The sequence below is a fragment of the Mustela nigripes genome, chromosome 12 (assembly GCF_022355385.1).
Source record: "Mustela nigripes isolate SB6536 chromosome 12, MUSNIG.SB6536, whole genome shotgun sequence".
Classification (NCBI taxonomy): Eukaryota; Metazoa; Chordata; class Mammalia; order Carnivora; family Mustelidae; genus Mustela; species Mustela nigripes.
This window is the reverse complement of record NC_081568.1, coordinates 147,704,492-147,730,558: the sequence shown is the minus strand read 5'-3', so window position 1 is coordinate 147,730,558 and position 26,067 is coordinate 147,704,492. Positions and strand designations below refer to the sequence as shown.

Here is a 26,067-nt window from a genome sequence, read left to right as displayed (position 1 = left end):
CCCCCCCCCCGGGCGAGGGAGCTGGGGTGCGGGGGCGGCGGACACGGCGCCCCCACCCCGGCCGGGCTCGCCGCTCGGCTCCACCGGCGGCCCCGGGGCCGCGGCTTCGGTCGTGGTGCAGCCCGGCCTGCTCGGCGGCTGGCGGTGGGGCTCCTGCGTCGGCTGGGGGCTCGCATCCTCTCCTCGGAGGACTCGGAAAACCGTCCTTTTCGTGGAGGGGGCCTGTTTACGGGAGGGCATCGGCCTGCGAGTTTGCGGGGACAGTTGAGACAAAGGCGGCGGGGGAGGAGCGCACCACTGATTCCTGGCGGAGGAGGTGTTCCCCTGCCGGTTCCGAACCCGCAGGTTTGCGCCCGAAATCCCAGACATAGCGCGGCGCTGGCCCTCGGAGGACCAGGGCCCTTTCTCACGTGGAAACGTGCCGTTTTTCTCAAGTGGCAAGTGGGGGGGGGTGGGTAGAGAAGGAAAACCGGCATCTTCCCTGTTGCTTCTGGCTCCTGCTCTGCCCCAGGAGTTTGACTGTAATTCGACGCCTGGCAACCTCACATTAGGGAAAATCTGATACCGATTAGGACTGGTAGCCAGGTCTTCAGGGCACGGGAGCTGACCGCAGGGCAAATAGATAAAATTTTCAAGAATCGTTTTTGAAGCCATTTGGCTTACCTTCGTGTCTTCCTAAAAGCACAGCAGCCTCTGATTATTTGGTACGAAACACACATTTGTATACATCACTGGCTAGGTTTTAAAGGGAAATTTCTTCCTTCTGATATTTTCTGTGGGTGTGTTTGTTTTTTTTTCCCTCCCCACTGCCAACTTTTTGGAAAATGTCTGCTATCCTCTCCCCCACTCATCCTGAGAATGCTGAGAGGGGATTTTTTTTTTTTTTAAGCTGCTATTCATGTTAAGATGACCTAAACAAGGCAGCCTAAATGAGGTAATGGTGTTTGTTCTAATACTTTAAATATTAAAACATCATGCCTCTTACGAGATCTGTGTTTGTTTGCCGAGGTGTTCGTAAACTGACTGAGGACAGAGTATCTTGCGGGGCTTTGGCAGTAGCTTGCCCGCCTCCCTCTCCCGTGTACCTGCCCTTTAAAACTTCCCTTGTACACCCAACAGTCAGGTGCTTCAAGTGCATTCTCATCTTCCCTTCCTTAAAAATGGCAGTTAGGGTCCCCATGTGCCCGCAGAAACAACTTTGGTCTTTGGTTCATTTAGTAAATATTTGTGTCCCTGATCTGTGCCAGTCACTGTAGTTGGATCACACGGTGTTGCCAAACTGTGGCACTAACAATGGCAGCCTATTTTCTGGTGCTGAGAACCGTGAGGGTCACGTGGAAGGGGAGGAAGAGGAAGAGAGAGAGAGAGAGAGAAAGAGAGAGGCAAGCTGTTCTGGAGCAAGAGCAGGCCCTGGGCCGTGTTTTGAAATCTGTGGTTTTCCTTTGGGGCTTGGTTCCGTCTGGCACCCTAAATCCACTATCCTCACATTTAGACTCTTGCCTCCAGAGGGTTCCATGTTTTAAAACTACTTGTTGCTTGCTTGTCACCCCAAACAAAAGGCCCCTCTTTGAGAAAGCTTGTTTTAGGTGTTGGAGTACAAGGGTGTTGGGAGCTCACATGCAACAGGTGTGTGGGTGAAGGTTTAGCCCCATTCCCTTGTCCCTGCGGAGGTAGCATCGCTGTGGGATTCAAGGTTCTGAGCCCGGCTGTACATATACATACTTTGTGACACTAGGAAAGTAAATTGGCTGCATGACTTCAGTTTCATCAGCAAAATGGAATGATGACATACTTGTCTCAGTAAGGTTGTTGAGAGGTGTAAATGGTTCCTGTGTTTTTTTTTTTTAAAGTAGGCTCCATGCCCAGCATGGAGCTGGACACTGGGCTTGAACTTACGACCCTTAGATCAAGGCTTGAGTTGAGATCAAGAATTGGATGATTTTAACTGACTGAGCCACCCAGGTGTCCCATGGTTCCTCCATTATTAGAAAGAGCAGACTTGTTAACCTAATGGATGTCTAAATTGGTGAGGTTTTAGACACCCCATTGTAGTGAACACAGTAGGGGCAGTGTGTAAAGGCTGAGTCTGGGTCAGTTTCCTTAGGTGTCTACGTCTTCCCTTCTCCATCCTCTCGGAGCTCATCTTCTTTTTGTACGTGAGGTTGCTCTACGTTGTCATGGTGTGCAGGTGAGATCCTACAGGTGGTTTGGATTTGACTTCCTACTAAGGATCTCTGCACATAGGCGCTTTCAGTCCAGCAAATACTAATTGAAATCCTTTGTACCACTGGGGAGACAGAGGGGCAACAGCAGTGAACAAAACAGATAAAAATCTCTCTTCTTCCTGAAGCACTAGTAAGGGCCTTTTATAAATCAGTTTACCTGTAAATCATCAAGTCCAAGACATTTTCCTGCTTTTGCAACAGGGACTTAGGAGTCTATCTTAAAAACAACAATGGTGGTATAAACCTGTTAAAATTACCCATGTTTAAGAAATAGCTTACATCAATTATATCTCAGGAAAAAGAGAGAAAGTGGTTATTCTTGATTTAGTCGGTTTCAAAATTCTGTATTTTAAGAAAAAATATTGCAATTCTCGTGATCTTTATTCTCTTACCATTTTGAATTGAATTCTTAGCATGTTCGTTGAGGACTTACTGTGTATTGACAGTAAAGTGATATTCAAATCACACAAACGAAAAAGTTATGAGATAGAATTCCTGGCAAAAGCAGCTGTGGGCAGTAGATGTGAATCAATCTCCCTTCCCTTCCTTCCCTTCTCTTCCTTTCCTTTTCCTTCCTTCCCTTTCCTTCTCTTTTCTTCCTCTCCTTCGGCTCTGTACCAAACATGGGGCTTGAATTCACTACCCTGAGATAGGAGTCACATGCTCTGCCCCCTAAGCCAGCCAGCAGCCCCTAGATGTGAAATTAATGAAAATGCATTTTGAGGATAAGTGTTTGGTAGTAAGGAACATAAAGACAAAATACACGTTTACCTAGAGCTTAACATGGTGACTCATTTTAAATCTATGATTGGTGAAATACTAGAAACCTGTCTTACTTCATATTGCTACTATCAATTAGGCATGTATGAATTCCTGATCAAAATTTATTTGCCCTATGTCCTTAAAGGATAAGTAGGCAGCTTTTTCTTTCTTGGTGCTTTGGTATTTTCAAAGTACATTTTGGGAAGGTTACAGTTTATAAAACAGTAAGTGTTCCACTTTGAAAATCCATTCTTTGTCATTACATAGAATGCATTTATAAATGGAGATTTCATTTGTCTGGTGCTAACAAATTTCACATTGTAACTGAGAAGGAATTCATTTTTAGAAATGGACTTTTGAAGCGACCTGTCTTGTATTTGCAGATTCCATTTGCTTTCTTATTACTAATTTACTCAAAGGGTGAGCTTAGAGCTGGAAGCAAGTGTAAAACCTCTCCTTCGTGCCTGCGGTGGGGCAGACCTTGTAACTGTGCTCTGTGTGCGCGCACACTAACTTTTTGTCTCAGTCTGGAGTGGGGGGTTGGGAAGGAGAAGGCCCTGTGTTGATGATGTCATTGTGTCTGCAGATGTGCTGGTGGGAAGAATCTGGTATCAGCCACTTCTTGCTTTGCGGAGAAAATTTGAGGATTGGTTGTTACAGCCTGAGAGAACAGTCTTAACAAATGTTCAGCTTGTTTGGGGGAAGGGGGTCTTGCTGACTGTACAGATACAATAACATTTTTTTTTAAATACTTAGGTTTAAGAAAGTGATTCTGTGGGATGAATCCATTAAATCTGAATATGGCTTTTAAAATTCTGATGAAGAGGGAAGAAGATTGATGTGGAAATAAGGCCTTGGACAAAGTGGTCATGTAATGTTGAAATTCATCATAATAGCAAAGGCAGGGGCTGCTGGAGATAGTCAGAGGTTTCAAAATATTCAGAGGAAAAATAGGTATGATCCTGGGAGTAGGGACTCTGAAAGGAAAGAGAATTCAAAAGGAGCTGGAAGTTCTAAAAACCAGACTTTAATGTAAATAACCAAGCAAGCAGATAAAGGAACTATATACAATAAATTATATTTATATTGAATTTTATAATTTTTTAAAGATGTATTTGGGAGAGAGCATGGGTAGGGGGAGGCAGACTCTCTACGAGCAGGGTGCCTGATGTGGGGCTCTATCCCAGGACCCCGGGATCATGACATGAGCTGAAGGCAGATGCTTAACTGACTGATCCACTCAGGTGCGCCTATATTGAATTTTACAATCTAGAAAATGGTTTTATGTACTGTATTTTCCCTTCAATTTTGGGTGATCTGTTGTCATATAATATTTGAATTTTTTTTTTAAGATTTTATTTATTTATTTGACAGAGATCACAAGTAGGCAGAGAGCCAGGCAGAGAGAGAGGAGGAAGCAGGCTCCCTGCTGAGTAGGGCTTGATCCCAGGATGATGTGGGTCTCGATCCCAGGACTCTGGGATCGTGCCCTGAGCCCAAGGCAGAGGCTTTAACCCACTGAACCACCCAGGCGCCCCAGTATTTGAATATTTTTAAAAAAAACATTTGTCCTTCCCACCAAATATCCATCCTGCTAACATTTCCATTTCTCTGTTTCTCTTAATGGCAAAGCTTCTCATCCGTGTTGTTCATATTTGCTGTCTTCAGTTTTTCCTCCTGCTGTTCACATTGTGAAGATCTTTGATGCTGTGACAGTGATTCTGATAAAGATGTGGCATATTTAAATGATATATTATTGGCCTTCAGAATCCTGAGGGTCTCACTGTGTGGAATAGTTTGAAACTAAATGAACTGAAACTAAGAAAAAAGTTAATGGGCATGAATAAATAGTCCTGAATTCTAGTAAAAACAAAAATAATAATAATAATCAGCTGCATTGAAGGGTGTTGAAGGGGGAGATAAGGCTTAGTTGCCTTTCGCAGGAGGAGCCATCTCTAGTCTCCGTGTATCTGAGCATCTGGATCCTGGCCAGCACTGGTCCCGCTTCATCGAGGCCAGGCCCACCTCTCGTTTATGTTTAGTTCTACATATGAGTTTTATTTATTTATTTTTTTAAAGATTTTATTTATTTATTTGACAGACAGAGATCACAAGTAGGCAGAGAGGCAGGCAGAGAGAGAGGAGGAAGCAGGCTCCCTGCTGAGTAGAGAGCCCGATGTGGGACTCGATCCCAGGACCCTGAGATCATGACCTGAGCCGAAGGCTGTGGCTTAATCCACTGAGCCACACAGGCGCCCCTACATATGAGTTTTAAAAGATGGACAGAACACAGAGCATTGTTTTGAATATTATGAAAGAAAAATCCTTCCTTTGAAGGAAGGTCAGATGAAATGACTTTATCGAAGTGTGACTACAACTCTTTTTGAAGAACCTGCCAGCATACACCTATGAAGAAGCGTGGTTCTTCTCAAACCAGTCATACGGCCTCGTGTGTGTACAAATATCCACACACGTCCTGTTTAGCAATAAAAACAGATATTGAAACACTTCTAGAATTTGTCTTGAAAGGTTATCTTTTCAGTTGAACGGTTAAAAAAAAGATGTGCAGGGTAACAAATCTGTCTTTCGTAGATAGATTTGAATTTTGACAATTGAAAGTTATTTTGAGGCAGTTCTTTTTTAATGTGCTCGTCTTGTGAACTCTCTTTAGATAATTCTCCAGAGAGAAAGCCCAGTGTGATTGAGGCCACATCCGTGGCATCTGGGGGTTGAATGGGTAATACTCAGAGCTGATTCTTTTGAGTATTTAACAGTCTTGACTTGTTTATAAAATGAAACTGCTTTTCAAGACCATCAACATTTGTATGTTTTATCATCTTTAGAATATCTTACACAGGAGACATTATTTTCTATAAATTGTGTAGCTTTTTTAATTTTTTTTTTACTGTTGGAAGCAGTTTTTTGTTGTTTTATTTTTTCAGTGTTCCAAGATTCATTGTTTATGCATCACACCCAGTGCTCCATGCAATACGTGCCCTCCTTAATACCCACCACCAGGCCCTCCCAATCCTTCACCCACTTCTTCTCCAAAACCCTCAGTTTGTTTCTCAGAGTCCACAGTCTCTCAGGGTTCGTCTCCCTCTCCAGTGTCCCCCAACACCCTTCTCCTCTTCATCTCCCAATGTCCTCTGTGTTATTCCTTATGCTTCACAAATAATCGAAATCATATAATTGACTCTCTCTGCTTGACTTCTTTCACTCAGCGTAATCTCTTCCAGTACCGTCCATGTTGATACAAAAGTTGGGTATTCATCCTTTCCAATGGCTGCATAATATTCCATTGTATATATATAGACCACATCTTACTTATCCATTCGTCTGTTGAAGGGCATCTTGGCTCTTTCCACAGTTTGGCGGCTGTGGCCATTCCTGCTATGAACATTGGGGTACAGATGACCCTTCTTTTCACTACATCTGTATCTTTGGGGTAAATACCCAGGAGTGCAATGGCAGGGTCATAGGGAAGCTCTATTTTTAATTTCTTAAGGCATCTCCACACTGTTTTCCAAAGTGGCTGCGCCAACTTGCATTCCCACCAACAGTGTAAGAGCATTCCCCTTCCTCCACATCCTCTCCAGCACTTGTTGTTCACTGTCTTGTTAATTTTGACCATTCTAACTGGTGTAAGGTGATATCCATTGTTGGAAGCAGTTTTGAATAAAACAAAGGGAACTCGTTGAAAGCAAAATGGCATAAATACAAAAGTACTCAAGTACCTGCCCTGGGGTGCCTGGGTGGCTCAGTGGGTTAGGCACCTGCCTTTGGCTCAGGTCATGATCCCAGGGTCCTGAGATCGAGTCCCACATCGGGCTCCTTGCTCAGTGGGGAACCTGCTTCCTCCTTTCTTCCCCGCTTGTGTGCACTATGTTGTTATCTCTGTCACCATCTCTCTCAAATAAAAATCTTTTTAAAAAAAGCACCTACTCTGTGCTTGTGTCCCATGCATCCTACAGTATGTGCAGAAGGCATGGTGTGCACTTCCTGCCTGGAGGAGCTCAGCATTTATGTTGAGACCAGCTTTGTCTGGGCGACATCACCAGCATCTGCCATTGTGGAAGGTGGAGGAGGCTGTCTTCCCCCATGGACATTTTTCAGAAGCAGGGGTCGGCAGACGACTGCCACCTGTTCCTGTGAACAGATTATGGAAGATGGCTGTGGTCCTTTGGTCACGTGTCTGGGGTGGCTTTTGAATTGGGTGGTTGTGACAGGAGTGTCTGTGGCCTGGAAGCCTAAAGAACTTAGTCCCCAGCCCTTTAAGAAAATGTTTGACAATTTGTTTTCTAAAAGTTCGTTTATACCTTAGTTTTTCCTGTGAAAAACTATGTTATGGATTTATGGATGAGGGCTTGATTCCTAAATTGCCCCAGACTATGACTCCTGGCAGTTAGGGACAATGGCGTCTTTGTTTCAGCCCAGCACCTAGGACTGTGCCTGGCACTAGCAAGCCACTGGATTATAGGATTGCATTTTGTCCTGTGCTGTTCAGTCTGGTAGTGAAACTGATGGCAGGCTCTGTAGGAATGTGGGGCTGGGGGGTGATGGACAGGGTATACCGTAGGGCCTCTGTTAGTGTGCTACAGTGTAAATGGCATGAAGACCACAGAAACAGAAAATGGTTTGGACGTGTAGTCTGGAAAGGTTTCGTTGAAAATGTGGAATTTGAAGTCAACCTTGATCAGTTCTCTTTCCGGCTGGTAAAAGGGACTGGGTTTACTTCCTTACCTAAAATGACTAGAAAGTCGGACAAAGTTATGAAACAGCAGTTTTAGAAATAGGTCAACAAAGAGTACAAGACAGTGATACCTGAGAGAAAGGAAATAAACAATGGAGCTGTTTGCTGCTCCAGCCTTCAGCCAGGAGAGTTTCCATGTTGCAGTGCAAGCAAGGGGTATCCAGAAGGAACCTGGCGGGCTCCTTGAGTTGCTGAGACAGAGTTCAGAGCTCAGGGAGGCCCCGGGGTTGGAATGGGCTTGGGTGTGCAAGGAGGGAAAGCACGAGAGAGGAGGGAGCGGCACAGAGTGAGCTCTGGAGAGCCACAGTGGGTCCTCTCAGGTCTTTGGTTGAATACTGATCTGTACATTTTATGAAGAGCCGTCAGAAATTAGCAGAAGAACTCTCGGAGTTCTCACGAGGCTGGGAATAGTTCATATTCTCGTCAGTCAATGTAGGGAGACCCTCTAATGCTCAGGGCATGGAGCAAGGCCACGTTAGCCCTAAATAAAAGCCTAACACAGCTTAGAAGCCCACTTTCAAAGGGTCAGACTGATTCCCAGTAACTGGTCCAGAACAAAGCCTGACAGTAGTTAAAGGGATGCAATGCCATCTGGGTCCCAAAAACATAAAAATATCCAAGACCAATATCCAGTCAGAAATGACCAGACGTGCTAAGAAACAGACAAAACAATCCATAGCAACAGGCCCAGAAATGGAACAAATGGTAGAGTTGCAGAAGAGAATGTTAGAGCTACTATTACAGATCTACATTTGTTTGAGGGAAAAGAAAGTAAGAACATGATGAGGAGAGAAACGGATGCAGACCAGACCCAAGTCAGACCTCTAGTCACGAACCCAAACTTGACCAAGTGGAAGGTTTCCACTGATAGAAAGGAGAGCAGTGAGTGCGCTGCTGCTGAGCGAGGGTTGTGCTCTGGTGCCATCCGTGTATCCCGGGCAGAGACGTGCAGTTAACACACGGCGTGTCCCACACTGGACTGAGCTGTGCCAGAACTGTACGCGGACTGGCCTTTAATAACAGCCCTAGGTGGTTACAGGTTTGTGGAATTAGGGTTCTTCAGTCTCTCGCTTGGTGTCTTTTATCTTCAGCGCACTCTCTGTGATGGGAAATGATGCATCTGGTTGGTTGGTTTCTGCGGGCAGGGGTACAGTTCGTGTGTCCACTCTTGTCTGATTGGTGCTTAGTGTGGGACCTGGCATGTAGTAGGCTGTTGGCATTGGGTCGTGAGCACTGGAAAGGTTGAAGCTGGTGAGGGAGCACACCAACCGTGTGGCCGTAGGGGTTCAGCAGAGCTGAGATGTGATTTGGGTCTGTCTGGCCGCTACGTCTACATTCCAACCACTTTTTTGTACTGCTTCCCAAATGGATTTAATAAATTATGATCTATCCACTCAGCGGAATGTTACACAGCCATTAAAGGGGATCGTGAAAGTTGCATATATCCTACAAAAATAAATGTACAGTGATTGAGCTGTGACTGTTAAATTTGTTTACAGTGGACAAGGACTCAAAATAATGTGCAAAAATAAAACCGGTTGTGTTATATTGATTGGATTGTGGGTGACATTTCTCATTTTCTTTTCTCTCTTTTTTTGAAATTGTTAATTTTCAGTACAAAAGCTTCATAAGGGGAAAGTCCTAGTTCCCGAGGGGACAAGTCCATGTCAACAGGTTGGTTTTCTGTTTGTTTGTTCCCTAGCTTCAAGGAGAATGGAATGAATTCCAAGCCACATTCAGAAAGAGTAGGAAACTAGGAGATACCAGATGTCTATTGAAAAGGGCATGTTTTTCCCTAGTAAGAAAAAAGGAACTCCAACACCAAGAGTACTTGGTCCAAATGGGAAACAAGTAAAATGTGGCATGATTTCGAGTGATTAGCAGATCCTAGAAGGAGAAGTGGAATCTTAGCACAGGGCCCAGCTGTTCTGTAACACTTCTGTAATGACAGTATTAATACTTCAGTGGTTTTGTTGGTTTTCACTGTTTAATCAGTCTGCAGTTAAAGCATAGAAGGGTCTGTGACTTGTAGAACAGAAAGTAAACATTACCAACCTTAAGAATATACCACTATAGGTGCACCTGGGTGGCTCAGTCGTTAAGTGTCTGCCTTCAGCTTGGGTCATGATCCCGGGGTTCTGGGATAGAGCCCCACATCGGGCTCCCTGCTCAGTGGGGAGCCTGCTTCTCCTCCTCCCTCTGCCTGCTGCTCTGCCTACTTGTGTACTCTATCTTTCTGTCAAATAAATAGAATCTTTTAAAAAAAAATACCACTATAAACAGATGATGAAGGTAGAGAAAAGGAAGAGAAAAGATGAGTCAGGAACAGGTGAGGGCCAGTGTCTTCGTCTCTCCACACAAGGTGAGCCTTCCGGAGGACATCTGTAGCTGCAGCCGCTGGGAGGGTTTAATCCCAGAGAAGAATCAGGAACTAACAGAATCAGGAGAGAGGAAAGATGTGACACCTCAGTGAGCAGAATCTTGATTTGTGACCTCATAAATCTACAGTGTCTAATGATGAAATAATGGCCATAAGCCTTTTTGGAAGTTAAAAGTGGACGCCTTTTGGGACTTGGGGAGCTGGAGTGAATGGGGCAGGGGCCCTTCCCTGTATGCCACTGGGAGAATTTGCCTTGGCTGCGTGTGGACACAGATCCTGCTCTTTCCCCTTTCCACACTTGAAGTGAATTCTGCTCCCATTCCTTTTCCTCTTGCTGAAGCTCCCTGCTTTCCCAGCATCCTCAGCCTTCTGCAGCTCCAGGGCCCTGGTGGAGAATGTAGAGTTCTGCAGAAACCAAGCACGGTCTCCAGAGCATTCCTGCTTAGTTGGCACCGACAGACTCTGAAATCAGGAAACACTCCCATCGACTTACCTGATTTTATTTCATAAGCAGCACTGCGTCTGTAAACCCTAGAGGAAGCTATTGGAGTAGCTACTATGTTGATTTCCCTTTTCCCTGGCAGCTCCCTTCCTCCTCAGTCAGTGGTGAGAAGGCCTCAGCCTTGACTGAGCATAGGATGACCCTGTCCCTTGGCCCCCTCTGGGGCTATCTCAGCCCCCTCCGGGCTTCTCACTTCTCTCCTTACTTGATGTTGATTCTGTGATTCTTCATGATAATCGCACCTTTTTCCTCTATTCTGTGTCACACTCACTTGGCAAAATCACCATCCTGGGTGAGCCACATATCATTCGTCTTTGCGCTTCCTGTCACCACACAGCTGGATGTTGCTGGGGAAAATCTGAACAGCCCAGCTGACCAAGGTTGAGAACATCAAATTTAAGCAAAAACAAATGGGCACACAATGTTCAGTAATCCAAAACCATTTCCTTTTTTACGTTTTTTTACTTATTCAATCTCTATACCCAGTGTGGGCTCAAACTCACGACCCCAAGATCAAGAGTCACACATTCTTCTGAGCCAGCCAGGTGCCCCCCAAAATATTTTCTTCTAAAGAAGTGAGACAGCTCTCTGAGGCAACAAGTTTCTCTCTCTCCAATGCCTGCTGTCTCTTCCCCTTTACCTTCAGCCTGGTCATCTCTTCTGAGCCCTTGAGTCACACATTCAACTCTACCTGCTTGGTATCTTTGACTTAAATGTCTCGAGGACCTCTCCGGATTGAAGAGCCTCAGACGGAGTTTTTGACACTTTTTTTTTGCCTTCCTGTCTGCTCCCCCTGCTCCCCAGTCTCCCCCATCTCTGTAAATGATATCATTGTCTACTCTTAATATTTAAACAAATCTAGGAGTCATCCTTGCTGCCTTCCCTCACGTGCCACGTCCGATCTTTCCTCCGCAGATCACTGGCAGGACTGCAGAATATGCATCTCTCTCTGTAGCTTGCCATTCTCCCTCCTGCTGCCTTGGTGTAGGCAGCTCTCCCCCCTTGCCCTTTCCTGGTCTCTCTGCCTCTTCTCTGAACTCCCATCAATGTTTTCTCCCTACAGCAGCCAGAATCCTCCTGAAGCCTCCACATGAAATCGTAACACTCCCTGCTTAACCCCCTTCAACGTCTTCTCATTGTCCTTAGAATGGCAGGGTGGACCCCTTGCTGCAGGGGACTTCCTTCGCTCCCACCACTCCGCTCGCCGCTGCTCCCCATGCCAAAGCCGCTCTGGTCGTCTTTACTTCTTGGCGCTCCAGAGTTGTCTTCACAATGTGTTACCTCCTGGCTGCTGTCCCACCCACCTCCACTTCCTCCTCCCCCATAAGGTGGTTGCCTCCACCATATGGTGGAGCTTTCCAGTTCTTTGGTTCTGTATAATGGCCAATTAAAGGGGCAGACAGAGACACGGGAGAAGAATTACCGAATGTCAGAGCTCAGTGGCTGTCAGTGATTCTCCAGTCTAGCCACCCCTCCAAAGCCTCAGCATTCCTGTCTGGTGATTGTACAGCTCCCGCATGCAATTCAGCTCTGGAAAACTGTGAGGAAGTTTTTCACCTGGGGGAAAAAATTGGTTCAAATATTTGTAGGCAGTAGTTGATTCCCTTGTTTGACTCAAGCCCTCTAACCTTTGGGCTATCTATCCCTGTTTCTTTGGGCCATTCTTAAGTATATGGTGCCATAAATGTCAGAATGCGTTTGTCTATGGGCACTCCACTCCAGTAGGCTGAATAGTGTCCCATCAAAGTTCATATCCACCTGGAATCTTAGAGTGTGACCTTATTTGGAAATAGGATCTTGACAAATGTAAGTAGTTAAGGATGGAGATAAGATCACAGTAGCTTAGGGTGGGCCCTAAATCCAATGTGGGTGTCCTTTTAAGGAAAGGAGAGGATTCAGAGAGGCACAGAGGGAAAAAGTCCACAGGAGGAGAGAGGGAAGCAGAGGTCACAGTTACTCTGCCATGCCCAGTGCACACCAAGGGTTGCTGTTGAGCCCCAGAAGCTGGGAGAGAGACGTGCGACTGTTTCTTCCTTGAGCCTCCAGAAGAAGCCAACCCTGCTGACTCTTTGATTTCAGCTTCTGGTCTCCAGAACTGCCACACAATCCATTTCTTGTTTGAAGCCACCAAGTATGTGGTCATTTGTTATGGCAGCCCCAGGGAATGAATACAGAAAAAACCCGACTGGACATAGTCATGCATTTGGTTTCACCAAAGCAGAAGAAAGCAGAGCTGCTTTTTCCCATGGTGCTGGACACCTGCCTAGAATTCTATAAGTTATTTTGGTAGCGTTAATCACTGACTCATACTGAGCTTACCGATGATTAAACCTTCTAAGTCTTTGTCAGTGGCTGCCCTGAGCTATGTGATTTTATCTTCACCGGACGCAGCCTGTTCTCTCAGCCTTTCCAGATACTCTCTGAGTCCTGAATTGTCACCCACGGTCTTTCCTCTTCCCAGTGGCCTTGTGTCTGTATTGAATGTGATGAGCCTACTTGCAGGATCTAAGTGAGGTCTTAACCTTCTGGGCTTATGGAGCCCCTTTAAGACTGTAATGAAAGCCATGGAGCTTTTGGCCAAAAAATTTTGTATTGATGTTAGATAATACAGAAAATTTTCAGTAAGGTTTAGAAGGTTCAGATACCTCTTCGAGCCCCAAGGGGTCCGGAAACCCGAAGTTAAGGGTCCCTACTCTATGTAATAATAGTTTTGAAGCATGGGAATGACCAGACCCTCATAGTGTGTTGGTCAAAACCTTCCAGGGTGGTTGACCTTGTTCCGTTTATCAGCATTTCTGGGGCACGGGCACGTCACAGAGTTTTCATTGACTTTGCATTGGGTGCCTGTTTCTCAGTCTTAGGATATCATAAAAGACATGGTCAGGGACGCCTGGGTGGCTCAGTTGGTTAAGCGGCTGCCTTCGGCTCAGGTCATGATCCCAGTGTCCTGGGATCGAGTCCCACATCAGGCTCCTTGCTCAGCAGGGAGCCTGCATCTCCCTCTGCCTCTGCCTTCCACTCTGTCTGCCTGTGCTCATGCGCTCTCTCTCTAACACATAAATAAAATCTTAAAAAAAAAAAAAAAAAGACATGATCAGGTGTTTTGAGGGAAAGAACAAAGGTATTTATTTATTTATTCATTTAAAGATTTTATTTATTTATTTGACAGACAGGTCGCAAGTAGGCAGAGAGGCAGGCAGAGAGAGAGGAAGGGAAGCAGGCTCCCCAGCGAGCAGACAGCCTGATGGCGGAGCTCAGTCCCAGGACCCTGAGATCATGACCTGAGCCGAAGGCAGAAGCTTAACCCACTGAGCCACCCAAGTGCCTCAAGGTATTTATTGTCTCTGTTCTGGATTTGCTAGTTCAGGAGCTGAGGCAAGGAAGGAGAGGAAGTGGATCTTTCAGGGCTCAGCCACAGTAGCTTAGTTTCCTGTTGCCACTGCAAACCAACTGGCTTAATACAGATTTATTATTGCAGTTCAAGAAGTGAGAAGCCCAGAATCAGGTCTCTCTAGGCTGAAATCAAGGCACTGGCAATCCTGCACTCTTCCCAGAGGCTCTGAGAGAGAATCAGTTATTTTCCCTTTCCTAGCTTCTAGAGGCTGCCTGCATTCCTTGGCTTGTGGCCCTTCCTCTGTCTTCAGAAGCTGTAGGGAGGCATCTGCAGGCTCTATCCTCCATCTGACCTCTTGCCTCTTTCCTGCACATTTCAGAGACCCTGGGATTACCCTATGCCCACCCACGCAGTCCAGGGTAATCGATTTATTTATTTATTTTAAAAGATTTTATTTACTTATTTGATAGGGGTTTGGGGAGAGGACACAAGCAGGGGTAGTGGGAGAGGGAGAGGGAGAAGCAGGCTTCCCACCTAGGAGGGAGCCCAATACGGGGCTTGATCCCAAAACCCTGGGATCATGTCCTGAGCTGAAGGCAGATGCCTAACGACTGAGCCACCCAGGTGCCCCTAATCTCTTTATTTTAAAGTCTCCTGAAGAGCACCTTTTAATTTCCTTGTGCAGCATAACCTAACATATTCACAGGTCCCAGGGATTAGGGTAGAGACATGTGGGGGAGGGGGACAGCATTATTCTGCCGTCCAGACAGCATGGACTTGTGCTAGCACCCTATGATGACAGCCTTCTCTTCTCAGGGTCTGCAGTTACTCTTTTAATCATACCTTCTAAAATTTTGCCAAGGAGCCGCAATTCCCAAGCACGTCCGCAATTTGCACCATCCACCTTCATCACTTGTGAACACTGGAGTGCTGTTTACACACTACTTGTTGGCTACTTTCGTAATGTCGCTCCTCTGGCGTTCACCAGACGGTGACTCATCTGGATCAATAATCCTGAACTGGTGGGGCAGTCGCTTCCAATGCTCCTTCAGCAGAGGCTCATTCAGTGCCCACTGTGTGGCAGGCAGGACAAGACGGTACGGCACGCCTCCGGGCGGGGAGGCAAAGTGAGTCAGCACCTGGGGATGGTCCAGTGGTAAAAACAGACATTGAACAGATGATAACAGGTAACTTTATCACTGATGCCGGGCGGGAGGACCAGGATGCCGAGAGGACGTAGATGAGAGCGGCAACTCAGTGCAGGGTGGTTAGGGAAGGCTCCTCTGAAGAAGCGTTAACGGTGAGACTAACGCAAGAACAAATACTAAACTAGGAGGGGCGCAAAGAGGAAGACGGTTCCAGGGCCGGGGATCCTCCGTGAAGACCAGAAGGTGCAAAACATCTTTGGTGTGCGGGAGGAAAGGAAAGGAGTAATGGAGAGACTAAGGGAAAGTGGTATTCAGCAGAGGCGAAAGGGTGGGTCAGTATTTTCTAGGCTTGTCAGGAGTTTTGTCCTTGTCTTAAGAAGAATAGAAGATTTCTGAAGGGTTCACTGGTTTGTTTGTTAAATGTTTAGTTATGGTAAAATACAGAGAATACGAAACTTACTATCTTAGCCCTTCTTTAAATGCACCATTCAGTAGTATTACGTGTACATACATTGTTGTGCAGGCGATCTCTAGAACTTTTTATCTTGCCAAACAGAACCTCCCCATTTCCCCCTCCACCAGCCCGCGGCAACTGCCCTTCCACTTTCTGTCTCGAAATCTGGCTGCTCTATAACGTCGTCCTGTTGGTAGAATCCCACAGAATACTGTATCATTTTGTGATTGACTTCTTTTCTTTTTTTTTTTTTTAAGATTTTATTTTTGTTTATTTGACAGAGATCACAAGTAGGCAGAGAGGCAGGCAGAGAGGGAGGGAGGGAAGCAGGCTCCCCGCTGAGCAGAGAGCCCGACGCAGGACTCGATCCCAGGACCCTGAGATCATGACCTGAGCCGAAGGCAAGGCTTTAACACACTGAGCTACCTAGGCGCCCCGCAGCTGACTTATTTTCACTTAGCCTGTTGTCCTCCACGTCTGTCCATGTCGTGGAGTTCGTCAGTGCCGTAGAAGGGCTTTAACCTGAGGGCTGAGCTGGCTGTAAAACCTGCACAGAAAAACACACAGCCCTAAGTGCAGCTTGGGGAGTTACTGTAGCCCGCCCAAGCCTGGTCAGGAACATGAGCATCCCCATAAGCCCCTTTTCCATCACGACACGACCTAGCACCCCCAGACTGAAGACCGCAGATTATGCCTGTTTTCACCTGATGCAAGTAGGTGGTATAGTATGGGTGCCTTTGTGTTCTTGGACCAAGTCTCTTCTGCTCCCATTGCTAGTGTGTGAGGTCAGCTCCTGTTACCGTCTGTGGTTTTGTCGGTGGGCCCGAGCTTGAGTAGGTCACAGCTTAGCCGTGCTCTGTGGATAGGCACGTGGGCTGTCTGCTACTTGGCTTTCGTGGCTTCGCATGCTGTCGTGCACACTGTGTTCGCACATGGAGCGTTTTCTGGGCTGTGTGCTCAGGAGGGGACTATTATCTCCCTCCGTTTTCTTTCAGGCCCACTATGCCCAAGACAGCTCGTTGTCGTTCCTCTGGAGCTCTGTTCCTCCTCTGAGGGTGCTGTTTCAGTCAGCAGTACCACCTTCTACCCCTTCTACCTCTTAGGCCAGAAACTGAGACACTTTCTGCAGGCCTCCAGCCCCCGTATCTAGTTACTCACGCAGCCTTGTTGGTCCAGATTCCTAAGTGTCTCTACAGTGTGTCCACTTCTCCCCACATCCACTGCAGACTACTCTGATCTCCTCTCTCGGCTCTGTGGCCTCCTGATGGGCTTCCTTGTGTCCACTGTTACCCACTCTGACACGTCCCTGCGGTGCAGGGACACAGACTCTCCTGGTTGTGCACACACACGTGTCCCCAGTCCTGTACTTAGAAATGGTACACTGTCCTCTCGGTGTTCTCTGATATAGCATCTAATAAGTTTGTATTTGTAATAGTCTTCGTGTTAATTTCTAACTTTTTTGCTTTATTTTCCCAATCCAGTTAGTTAGGTTTTGGGTTTTGGGGGGGCTTTTTTGTTCAGGGTTTTTTTGTTTGTTTTTTTCCCCTTTCATGGTGACTAAAAAGAGCTTGTACAGCAGTAGAAATGTGAGTTCTGCCAATTTTTTTTTAAACTTTATTTTGCAGGCCTTTTTTTTTTTAAAGACATTTGTCTTACAAATATGGGACAGTTTAATTAAAAGTAGTTGGTCTCATCTGTAAATCCAGGTTAACTCCGCTGTTTTACAATAAGGGGAAAACACATACATGTGTGAGGGAGTCACTGCTGTTCCCTTTACATTTGTGGGATCCCACTCAGGACGCCTCAGATACAACAGGAGACACACAACAGCGAGTCATGGATTGAGAAAAGCAGCCAGTGTTAATCCATAATGAAATATCAGTAAAGCTTCATTTCTTACTACCTATAACAGAATGATTTTCCTTTTATAACTCAAGTCAACTTAGAAAAGTCAGTGGATATAAGATCAATACAAATACAAAAAAGAAGCGAATTGTACTTCTCTATGCCAGGAACAAGCAATTAGACAATAAATTTTTAAAAATACCATTTAAAATGGCATTGGCATTGAAAACTACAGAACACTGTCATAAGAAATGAACGATCTGAAGAAGCAGAAAAACATCCCATATTCAAGGATCCAAAGACTTACCATATTGTTAATATGGCCAGTTGACCTACAGGTTCATCATGATCCTAGGAAAATACCAGCTGGATTTTTGGAGAGATTGGCAGGCTGATTGTAATTCATGTGGACCCTGAATAGTCAAAACAGTCTTGAACAAGAAGAACACAATCAAAGGGCTCACATTTCCCGATTTCAGAACTTACTACAAGACAGTGTGGTACTGGCACAGACCTACAGATCAATGAAATAGAAGTGGCATCCAAAAAAGCTTACATTTATGATCAATTGATTGTTGACCAAGATGCCAAGACAATTCAGTGGGGAAAACAACAGTCTTTTCAACACAGGGTGCTGGGAAGACTGGAGAGCCAGGAGGACTGAGAGCGAGAGAGAGGAGGCCAGAGAAATGTGCACTGTCTCAAAGTGGTTCACCCCCCCACGTACATGCTGAGGAGGGTGTCTGCCGAGGGCTGGAAGATTTCCTCTGCACTTCGTGAGGTAGAAGCACAGTGACTGGAAATTTAGAAGGAAGCAACTATATTGTTTTCTTAGTTGGCCAACTCCAGGGCAAAGAAAGCTGGATTATTCCAGATCATCTTAAGGGAATGAGAGATTTCTTGAAGAAACCAGCATGAGTGCACCAGATGCAAACAGCAGTTTTACTGAGATGAGAGTGTGTCACAGAGAAACGTACCCCCAAGGATCTGTGGATTGGCTTTCTGACGATCTCTGTGCCCGGTTGCAGTGTCCCTTAGTCTTCCTCTGACAGTCACCCTTCTCACCTCTTTGATAGAGGAAACAAAAGCAAAAAATGGTTTTGGGAAATACTGTCACCCACTGTTTTTGATGACCCCACTGTAGACCTATTTCTTTCCTACTTGTCTTGGTCTAAAAAAAACTTTTGAAGAAATCTTTTGGGAAGGGGGTGAGAGAAGCCACTTTGCTTGCTCCTGTCATTATTTGCAATCTTTAACTCTTCCTGGGCTTTTTAATTTTTGGAAAAAAAAAAAAATCTAAGTCTGCACGGTCATCCTGCATTTGCCTTTATGGCTTTCTTGCTATTCTGTTCATTATCTTTCTCATCAGGATGATTTGTAATTACCCAGCTATCTTTGCCCTGGGTTTTGCAAACTCTGTAATGATGGGTTGCTTTCTTGCAAGTTACTAGTCACTTTGCATTCTGGGTGTGTGTTGGGTTCTGGGTTGCAGTTTCCCCTGGTTATCCATAGGCGTTAGCTTGTTGGAGAGGAAGCGAATGGAAGAGCAGATCATGAACTTGTTAGACGCCCTGCTTTTAGCTGAGCAACATCTCTCCAGTTCTGTAGATCCTAGCTCAGTGACCTGTTAAGAACTTTCATATTTACTCTGTTTGGCAGGTTGGCATAGGTATATTGCCCCATCACAGTTTCATTTCTGTGTCTTAGGTTCTTGAGTTCTGTTCTCTTGGATTTCCCTAAAAGAAGTCTGTTATCTTGATACAAAATATCTGCTTCTTTTTTCCCTCTAGTTCCTTAAGTATACTTTTCCCATCATCTCTAGACCCACTTCAACAAGTTCTGTTGATTGTTATTTAAAATAAACTAAAGGGTTTTCTTATTACTTATATTTGTTTAGAGATACCTCAGATTATGAAAACTTTAAATCTCCTGTTCTCAAAAAAAAAAAAAAAAAAAAAAAAAAATCTCCTGTTCTCAGTGTTCATTTGAGTCCCTCAAGTAGTTTTTGGGTTTTTTTTTTCCCCTCTAACTGTCCTCCACAGGGACTGACTTCATGATTTTTTTTTCATGTTCTCCTACCTCCTTCCTCAGCAGTTAGCTATTCCTAGCCCATCATTTTTCCTTTTTTTTTTTTTTTTTCCTGTAAGGATGAGTCATTTCTTTTAACTCCCATATTATTGATTCAAAGGTTAACAACAGCATCACACGCTGAGCTAGCACCTGTCAAATGTAAGGAATGGTGAACTGTGTGATAGAGATTTGCATAAAGCAAGGACCCTAAGATGAAGAAATTTCTTGCTATATAAATTCTCTCTATATTTTGCGTATTAGCTCCTTATCAGATACATGAATTACGGATATTTTCTCCCATTTGATAGGTTTCCTCTTCATTTTGTTGATGGGCTTCCTTAGCTGTGCCGCAGCTTCTTAGTTTGGTGAAGTCCCACTTGTGCATTTTTGCTTTTGGTGCCTTTACTTTTTACTTTTTTTGAATCCAAAAAATCACCACCAAATCGAGGAAATTACTGCCCCTGTTTTGTTTTAGGAATTCTGTGGTTCCGGGTCTTATGTTCAATTCTTTGATCCATTTTGAGTTGATTTTTGTGTACAGTGTAAGATAGTGCTCCTGTTTCATTATTTTGCATGTTGCTGTCTTTCCCAGAACACCATTTATTGAAGAGAACATCCCTTCTCTGTTGTATATTATTAACTCCTTTGTTGTAAATTAATTGGACATACATGTGTAGATTTCTGGGGTCTCTATTTTGTTCCATTGATCTGTGTCTTTTTTTTTTTTTTGGAAGGGGGTGCAGTGGGGGAGGAGCAGAGTGAGAGAGAGAATCTTAGTAAACTCCACATTGAGCGCAGAACCTGACACAGGGTTCAGTCCCACAACCCTGAGATCATGACCTAAGCCGAAATCAGGAGTCGGGTGCTTAACCAGCTGAGCCTCCCAGGCACCCCTGTGTGTCCTGTTTTATGCCAGATTAGTACAGATTCATAATATAGTTCAAATTAGTACAGATTAGTACAGATTCATAATATAGTTCAAAATAAGGAAGCATGATATTTCGAGCTTTATTTGTCTTTCTCAGAATTGCGTTGGCTATTCAGGCCTTTTTGTGGCTCCATGCAAATTTTAGGATTATTTGTCCTATTTCTGTGAAAAATACCATTGGAATTTTGATAAGGATTGCATTGAATCCCTATTTAGTAGAGTAGATTGCTCTGGGTAATATGGGCATTTTAACAGTATTGATTCTTCCAATCAAAATATCTATTTGTTTCTTCCTTAGTTTCTTACATCAATGTCTTATAATTTTCAGTATACAGCTCTTTTACCTCCTTGGTTGAATTTATTCCTAAGTATTTCATTCTTTTTGATGCAGTTGTGAATGGGATTGTTTTCTTTTCTTTCTAGTAATTCATGAGTAGTGTCTAGATATGCAACAGATTTATGTGCGTTGTTTTGTATACTGTAGCTTTACTGAGTTTATTAGCTGTAACAGCTTTTTGGTGGAATTTTTAGGGTTTTCTATATATAATGTCATGTCATTTACAAATAGAGACAGTTTCACTTCTTCCTTTCAGATATGGATGCCTCTTACATTTTTTTCTTGCCTAATTGCTCTGGTTAGGACTTCCAGTGCTGTATGTTAAATAAAGGTAATGAGAGTGGACATCCTTGTCTTGTTCCTGATCTTGGAGGAAAAGGTTTTAGTTTCTCACTGTGGAGTATGATGTTAGTTGTGGGCTTGTCTTATAGGACCTTCATTATGTTGAAGTACATTCCCTTTATACCCATTTAGTTGAGAGTTTTTATCATAAATAGAGTTGAATTTTGTCAGATGCTTTCCCTGCATCTTTTGAAATGATTGTGTGGTCCCAAAATGGAGGCATTTGTTAATGTAGGGTACCACATTGTTGTGGAGGTTGAACCATCATTGCATTCCTGGAACAAATCCTGTTTGATACGGTGTGTAATCCATTAGATATGTGTTTGAAGTTATGTTCCAGATGGCCCAGTCTTTGTTAATGTTGTCTCTGTGTCCAACTCATTAATACTAGAACTACTAGAAGAGGTGATAGATAAAACAGGAATGCTTCCATATTCTTTCCTCTTCTGCCCAAGAGTTAATAATGCCTTCCCATGTTGCCAGCTTTCCGTTATAAGTTCTGGCGATACACGTACAACGTGTGACTATACCATAGTGCGTACTTGATATTTGCTGAGAGACTAGATCTCAGGTGTTTTCACCAAATTAAAAAAAAATAATAAAGGTTACTAAATGAGGCAATGGATATATGAATTCACTTGACTGTGGTGATCATTTCACAGTGTGTATCAAATCACATTGTGTACTTTAAATATATGTAGTTTTTGTTTATTAATTATACCTCAGTAAAGCTGTGGGGGGGGGGGGGGGTAATGCTTTTTAAGACTTTCCTGCCCGGTGGTATCCTTACACCCTTCTGTGCATCAGCAGTGTTGAGGTATAGAGTGGCTTTGCTTGGCCATTGTGGGGTTTTGGTGGTAGCCAAGAAAATGGAACACTCTATTTAGTCCTCTCTCTTGTCACTTCCTTGTTTCTCAACAGGGATTTCAGTCTTGTGTGTTTAGGTGAATGATGATGCTCTCGGTCAGGACATCACATTTGATGGGGGAGAATAATGAGTTGGGGATACTCAGTATTCATGGAGAAATATGTAGCAGACAGTTGAAAATTGCAGAATAAAACACAAGAGAGAGATTTAGACATTACATACATACAGGTGTTGGTTGAAGCCGTGGGAGTGGGTAAGATTGCCCACTGAGAAGAGAGGGCTCGGGACAGATGCTTGGTGAAAGCCCTCCATTTAAGAGGCTGTCAACAGGAAAATAAGAGTAGGCAGAGAGGCGAGAGGAACGTGTGGTGAACAGAAGTCAACAGAAAAGAGAGCTGCAGAAAAACTCGTACTCAATGTGTAATGCTTTTGTGGAATGGGGAGTGATGTGGATTAGGTAATTAACACATACTTCCGTTGCACTGTGGTACACTAGTCAAGGACTGAGCACGATTTTTAGTTATTTTTATTTGCTTCATCTCTCTTACATGAAGTACTTGTTGTATCAGTTGTAATAGAAATTATTTTTGAACATAACTTTTCAGGTGAAGTGATTTGTATTAGTCATCATTTAAAATTCTCTTAAGATGCTTTTTATTATGTCATGGAGAACATCCAGCAGATATATTTAAGTTGTAAGGATGTGAAAAATAATCAAAATCCATTTGAGATATGCAATAACTAAGTATAGAAGACAAATGATAATGGATAGCTATTGATGATTAAACTTGCTGACAGGTCAGCTCTGTATGACCCTCCTTACAGTGTTGACTGATATATCCTGCACTCTAGGTGTACAGAAGATATTCTGTTGTTGCCTTCTTGTTAAAAATTCCATACAAAAAGGCAATGACTTGTAAAAATTTGTTTCTTTACAATAAGTATAAGCAAAGAAGCAAAACTTGCCAACTCGGAGAAAATAAGGGACACATTTATTTTTTACTTTTAAAATATACTAGACTCAAAGCTGCAAAGTAGATAAAATAACATTTGGGAACCTTTACAATTAAAATGTTTTCTTCAGCTTCTTCTCATCATAAGAAGCAGAAGACAATGGAATAATATCTTCAAAGTGCTGAGGAAAGTATCCAGAATTTTTTACCTAATTAAGCTGTCATTCAAGAATGGGATCATATGAAAGATGTTTTCAGATATAAAAAGACAAGTTTACTCGAAACCCTGACTTTACCCTGAACAGATCCTTATTTGAAGGAACATCAAAGGGATGTTCTTACTATTCTTATAAGGAAGGAGAAAATGAAGGACAGAAGGAAAAAGTGAGATATGAAGAGGATAGCGATGATTAATTTTTTAAAAGATTTATTTATTAGAGGGGCACCTGAGTGGCTCAGTTGGTTAGGCATCTGCCTTGGGCTCAGGTCGTGATCCTGGAGTTCTGGGATTGACCCCTGCGTCAGGCTTCCTGCTCAGCAAGGGAGCCTACTTCCCCCTCTCCCTTTGCCTACTGCTTCCCCTGCTTGTGTGGTTGCCCTCCCTCTCTCTCTCTCTTTCTCTCTCTCTCTGTCAAACGAATAAATAAAATCTTTAAAAAAAAAAAGTTTTGTTTTTTTTTTTTTAAATTCCACTCCCCACTTGAGTTTTGGGGAGGGGCGGAGGGAGAGAATCTTTACGCAAACTCCCTGCTGAACACAGCCTAATGGGGGCTTGACCTCACAATCCTGAGATGGTAACCTGAGCTGAAACCAAGAGTCAGAGGCTTCACCTACTGTACCGCTCAGGGGCCCCTGTCATGGTTCATTTTAAGTATCACTTTTACTGGACCAGAGGGTGTCTAGGTGATTTGATCAGATATTCTGGGTGTTTCTCTCAGGGTATTTTTAGATGAGATTAACATTTAAGTTGGTAGACTGAATAAAGTGGGTCAAAGGAGATTGCCATCCCTGATGTGTGTGGGCCTCATCTAATCAGTCGAAGGCCTGCATAAAACAAAAGAGCTGATTTTCCTTCCAGTAAGAGAGAATTCCTCTTGCCTGACTGGTTTTGCATTAGGAGATTGGCCTTTCCCTGCCCGCAGACTCAAACTGAAACATTAGCTCTTCCTGAGTCTCAAGCTGCTAGGCTTCCAACTAGAGCCACACCATTATCTCTCCAGTTTGCTGACTTACCCTGCAGATCTTGGGGTTTGTCAGCCTCCACAGCCCCATGAGCTAATTCCTTACACACCGTCTCTTTATACACACATGTATCTTATTGGTCTGTTTCTCTGGAGATCCTAGACTAACATAAGGACTGACCAGTATCTGTAGGTAACATTCAACAGGCATTGACCATATGAAACTATAAATACTAGGGATGGGGTAATTAGAGCAAGGTAGATCTGAGTAAGGGTAATTATAGGTAAGATGAAAGGGGGTGGTTGGAACTGCATCTGGCAATAGATTGAATGGTGGCCTCCCAGAAGATGTGTCGGTGACCTAATCCCCAGAACCTAGGAATGTGGAAACCTTATTTGGAAAAAATTACATTGAAGAAGTAATTAGATGAAGATCTTGAGACGAGAGCACCTTGCATTAACCAAATGGGCCTTAAATCCAACAGTAAGTGTTCTTAGAGATAGAAGTGAAGGCATGGGCACAGTGGAGAAGGCCACATGCAGACAGAGGCAGAGGTTGGAACAATGCAGCCAGAAGCCAAAGGTCTCCAGGGGCCAGCAGAAGCTGGGAGAGTCAAGCAAGGGTCTTTCCCCTGAAGCTTTTCGGAGGGCACCTGAGCCTGCCAGCACCCTGACTGCAGACATCTGTCCCTCACAACTGAGAGAGAATACATTTCTGTTGTTTAAGCCACCAGGTGTGTAGTGGTTTTTGGTGGGGGTAGCCCTGTGAAACCAATACATATTTTAAGAGCCTGTATTCTTCAGGAAGGAACTAGAGACATTGATGAAATGTAAACTCTTTATCAGGTATGCGTGTTAACATTTTAAGAGTAACCTCTAAAAAAAATAGGACTTGAATATATAAATGGAGGAAAAGAGGGGAATAGAGAAAATGTGATCAGTGCTTTCAGAAGTAGGGACAGATGGAGGAAAGTATAAAGAACTTAGGAATCGCAGGATACAGGAGGACAAAGTGAAATAACGGAAACGGATCCAAGTCTTCCTGTAAGCAGTATGCATTCACTAACCCTGGCGGTTGAGGCTCCGTTTGCAGTCTAATGAAAGAGAGACCCCCAGGCTGCTTCTCAGAGTAGTGATCTGTGCAAAAGTAAATAAGATTAAAGGGAGCCGAGTCTCCTGAAATGGCAGCATCAGTATTTAAAATAACTGTGCTTCCTTCTGATCACATTAAGTAACAAGATCTAGCAGTGGGTCTGATCATCTTGATTACCGGTGTTGGGTAGGGGGAAGGGATGAGAAAATTAGAGGAACCAAGTAGATAGGAGGTTAAGAGAAAAATGGAACTTACAAATGAGTTAATGAGAAATTAAGACAAAAGGAAAGCAGAGCATTTCAACAAGATTAAACAAACACTGAAGATAAATAATGAAAAGATGGTAGATTAAAGTGAAAATGTAGGGGCCTGAGTGGCTCAGTTGGTTAAGCAACTGCCTTCAGCTCAGGTCATGATTCTGGAGTCCCAGGATCGAGTCCTACATTGGGCTCCCTGCTTGGGAGGGAGTCTGCTTCTCCAGCTGCCTCTCCCCTCTCATGCTCTCTCTTTCTTTCTCAAATAAATAAATAAAATCTTTTTTAAAAAGTGAAAATGTAGAAATCGTAAGAGTAAGTTATCTGTGGATGTGGATGAAGGGATGAAAGCTAGACATTTAAATCCAGTCACTGAACATTAAAAATTAAGAAACTGGAAACGCAAATAAGGAATTCTGTTTTGTCCTTTGAATCATAAAATTAGAATTTAACAGAGGGAAAATAAGGAAATTCAGGAGAAGAAGCAAGAAACCTAAAGATGAGATTATAATCTCATGTGGAACTAGGGAGCAAAGAGCCAGAACGTACCTGACCAGGGTAACTAGTTAGGCTTATCTTTATTTTTACGTTTTTCATAGGAAGCAGCTGGCAGAACGTCACACTGGTCAGAACACTAC

General features: G+C 43.9%; 1 protein-coding gene across 1 annotated transcript in view; it reads left to right on the top strand.

Moving 5' to 3' along the window:
* The window catches only part of RNF130 (ring finger protein 130), a 134,313-nt gene that overhangs the window by 837 nt on the left and 107,409 nt on the right, over positions 1–26,067 (top strand). The window lies entirely within an intron of this gene.